The 4,526-nt window shown below is 38.3% G+C and overlaps 1 pseudogene across 1 annotated transcript; it reads right to left on the reverse strand.

Moving 5' to 3' along the window:
• Nucleotides 1-309: 309 nt before the first annotated feature.
• LOC143617360 (importin subunit beta-1-like) lies at nt 310-3,806 on the reverse strand (annotated as a pseudogene). Its single transcript, XR_013150817.1, has 2 exons — nt 1,392-3,806; nt 310-698 (listed from the first exon to the last, which is right to left on the reverse strand). The product of XR_013150817.1 is annotated as an importin subunit beta-1-like (transcript).
• Between the last annotated feature and the right edge of the window lie 720 nt (nt 3,807-4,526).

Consider the following 4,526-nt stretch of genomic DNA (forward strand, 5'->3'; position numbering starts at 1 on the left):
TTTCACATAAATATTATCTATTTCTATTGACATTCCTAACAGCTACAAAGCATTCCATAACAAATTTTCATCAATGAACCTAATTCAATATAAGAATCAGCATAAACCCACAAGTGAAAACAAGCTTACCAACCGCCGACTCAGATCCAGGACCAACTGGTGCTAACCAGGCTACTAAATGTCTAAACGCCGGTCCTGTTTTATTATCAGTTTGGCAGTGAAGAGAAAATATAACACCTAAACAACATAAGCAAAATAATTGATAAAATGACGAGTCGCCTTTATAGTGGCCTTAATGCAAAATCTCATACGCAATGACCCTCCCTAAATTGTACTTGAAAATCCAAAGTACAGAAAGAAAGACAGACACAGCATTTACCAGACTCGACTCAACCCAACCTGACCCGACCCACCAGAGTTTAAAATTTGTACATAACGGTAAATGAATAAGAGCATTTTTCAGTGAAAAATAAAAAGGAGCGATCATATATAATCACCCGTGTACCGAAAACACACGACCAATCATCCCTTGGGTCCAGGTGGCAGTCTCCTTCAGTTCTTCATCTTCTGATTGTAGGCATTCTCCCAAAAACTCACTGCAAAACGCCATATCTTTAAATAGCACCTTCACATTTGGACCAAGTGCATCTGCAAGATCTCCCAACACTGCAACCGCGGCTCGTACCACCCCCTCATCCCTACAATAACAATAATAGTAACTCATATGCATATTATAATATATTTTACTTTATGTTGAAAACTTGACTTGTTCACCCCAAACAAGACCTACAGTTAATGTCAAAAACATCAACCCTGGAGGTGTAATCGAGCCGGCACATTAGCCACTCAAAACCGGCTACTTAAAAACTGAGCCGACCTTAAACAAGCTCAAGCCCAACCTCAAGCCATAAAATAAGCTTGTTTTAATAAGCGAGCTTGATCTGGAGAACGAGCTTCACTTATCAAGCTCAAGCTGGCTCAAGAGCCTAAACTAACATATTATTTATATACTTTTATCAATGTATGAAACACACACACACACACAGGCTAAGCTAGAGCTTGATAAAAACCAACTCAAGAGCCAAGCTAGAACTTGAAAAAATGACTCAACAGCCAAGCTGGACCTCTAGAAAAACCTAGACCTCTAGTAGCCCGCACGCATTTAAAATCACGTAACCTAAACACCATGACCCTGTTCAACCCATTTATCTAAACTGGTTGTCAATTTAGCAGGTAGTAATCAATTTGTAGACATGTTAATCAGGTTGGTGGGATGTACATATAGTTTAGCAGGTTGGTAGGTCGGCCAAGTTACTGGTCAACCCGAACATGACCCATTTATTAAAATATCAATTAACATAACTTATTCAAAAAGAAATGATAATTCATACCTATGAGGATCCTTAACAACAACTTCAATGAACTTCAAAAGATGTGAAGCATGAGATAACATAATCTCAGCCTTTGATAATTTAAACCCTTGTAAAATACCCGAATACGCCTCAAAAATACTTCGCTTCAACTGATTTCCATAGTCCACCATTTCCTCATCATTAGCATCAATCTGTGCACACACTTCAGCAGCCCCTTGCATCATAGGCATTGCATACGGAATATACTTTTCGAAATGTGGACCAATTGCGAGCGCCATGTCACCAAAACACGAAAAAATCGGAGGCTTAACTGACCTATGTAAATCCCCCACTAGAAAGATCCTTAAGAAGCAGCGTCATAATATTATCACAAAAAGGTAGAATCTTGTCATCCAAAGCCCGACATATATCACCAACCACCCCAACCGAAATAGAACAGACCTGGTATTCCTCAAAATTCAGAAGACCTGTTTCCAAATATTTATAAAATTCTTGCATGTACTTCTCAAACGCGGGTCCAGTCGCGTAAGCAAGAGCCCCAATAGCAAGCATTGCTTCTTCATGAACGGTTGAGCTTCTACAATCAAACACTTTTAAAAACAACGTCATAATATTATCAGCAGCCTGAAATATTATAGCTTTAGTTTCTTCAGTACTGCTAAGTTTCTGAATAATAACTTGCATGACACCACAAAGCAAAGCTTGCAAGTCGCCTTGTTTTTCTCTATCATCTGATGAAAGAATTTGAAGCTCAATCGTTTGTCCCAGTTTGTTCATGATAACAGGCAAAAGATGTGCTATTATTTGAGATGATTCAGCAAGACTAGAACATCTAACAACCTCGTTCAAAGTTTCATAAGCAGCAGACCTTAGCCTAGTATCACTTGCATCGGTTCGTTCAGCGGTTGTAATCAGAGACGTTATAATATCAGGAAGACAAGGTGTAAGAACCGATGAGCCAGTTTCAAAACCTTCATACCCTTGAGCAAGAAAATAAACAGCTCCACATACTTTCTCTGCAACATGAGGAGAATCTTTGATACTTTCAAGAAGTACTGCTAAAACCTTTTGAAGGTTAGCAGGTGAAATTACAGAAAACCCCGTAACGGGACTGTGTAACAGCTCAAAGATACGACTCAGAGTCCACGCGGTCGTGTCTTTCACGTGACTGTTTCGGTCTTTCATAGCGTTAAGCAGGAATTCAAGTGCAGAACTAACCAATGGTGATAATTTTTCGACACTCGGGCCTTCAAGAATTGACCCAAATGCATACGTGGCGGCTTCACGAGACCGCCAATCGGGCTTTGATATATTTTCTTGCACAAAAGGCATAACTAAAGGCACGATGTCATCACCCACGGTTCTAGCAACAAGACCTAAGCATGTTCCACCAGCCATTGCAAGATTCCAAATATCATCTTCCTGATCTTGATCTTCATCTTGTTTCAATAAAGTTTCAAGCAACATAGGAACCAACAAAGGTAAAGCCTTTTCAATGAATCGAGAATGCGGGTATGAGTCACCCAATTCACCTGTTTCAAAATCTTGAAGCTCAATTTCTTCATCACAAATAGAACTCCAAAACTCAATTGCCTGAAGAGCAGCACCTTCTTCATCTCCTTTAACAGCATTTGCAGTAAGTTCAAATAGTTTCGGCATGTATGGCTCTAAAACATTATAGTACGTCGACGCGATCGAAACAAGGCATTCAAAGGCAGCCTGTCGAATGTCGGCTTCTTTAGCCATGGAGGTTTCACACACAACTTTCATAATGTAGTTCCGTTCATGCTCGTTTTCAAAATTCGTTTGTGCAAAATCAAGAGCATTGTATAGCGCGGTGGTTGCTGCGAGGCGAACTGAACTCTGTTCGGTTACATTCATACCTTGAACCACAGCTGTCAGAACGGAGTTAACCTCATCTTGAACAAGATCACTGTGAGATATCTCCTCACAAGCATACCCGAGTGCTTCTAAAGTCGCCTGCTTCAATGAAGCTGGTTTATCTTGTTGGGTCATGTTTTCAAGCAAAGAAGGAACAAGCGTTGGCCATTCTTTTCTTGGGATTTCAATGGAAGCAATTTTGGCAATGACTTGTGCAGCAGTGTGTCCTGCTTCAGGGACAGATGAACCAAGAGTGTTTAACAGCAACCCTTTGATTTGGGATCTTAATGATGCATCATTTGACATCCATCTATGTGATAAATGTTCTTTAGTTGTGGAATCTTTAGCATCCAAAGAATTCTTAAGCACAATACCAGCCAATCTACGGGACTCGATAGGTTTACCATCATTAGAGAGCTCAAGTGATAAAGAGAGAAGAAATCCAGGAAGATTTTGCTCTTGAAACTGCCTAAGATTGCTCTCTGCTTCAGTTCTGACCTTTGGATCTGGTGATTAAGCAGATAATAAGAACTGTGTAATCTCCACAGCCATTTTTTCCTGTTCAAACATGCAAGAGTTAATATCATTTTCATAGATTAACAAGCATATCACGGCATACATTTTCAGACTTTAAGTAAAACAACTTAAGGGAAGAAGAATTCAAAGAACAAACACACTCATACTTGCTTATATTTAGAATCCATTGCAACCACCACTATTGAAAAATATCACATCATAACATAAATATTATGTGATGCAACAGCCAAGAAGTAGATAAAGCAACTCAACAAACTAAGGTGTTTATTTTATCAGTACAACAGTCTACAAACTTATATCAGATTGTAAATGCTTTTAAAGAATACAAACTAGTAAAGCAATACCACAATGCAAAGAAAACAAGAAAAATCCAATGTCAAATATACGTTTGAAACCATAATCAACAATAACAATAGATAGGATTTTAATCAAGAATGCCATTTTTTAACTATTCTGGCCTTGATAACTTCGTTTAAATCCCGTTTTCCCAATTATATGCAATGCAAATTTTCAGGACTTAAAAATGCAATGATACACATTTAAAGCAAATCATATAATTTTTCAATATGATTACCCTTCTATTAAATTTAGCGGCTCACAGGTATAACATTTTTATACTAACAATCCCTGAGCAATCAAAATCAACCAAAATCTCCTAAAAGCATATTCACATGATATTAAAACTATCATCGATATTCCACACAACTTTCACCAAAATCTATCGACACAAATGAT

This window comes from Bidens hawaiensis, unplaced genomic scaffold (genome assembly GCF_021521415.1).
Source record: "Bidens hawaiensis isolate Kalapana, Puna unplaced genomic scaffold, B.hawaiensis_p1.1 tig00054053_1, whole genome shotgun sequence".
Lineage (NCBI taxonomy): Eukaryota > Viridiplantae > Streptophyta > Magnoliopsida > Asterales > Asteraceae > Bidens > Bidens hawaiensis.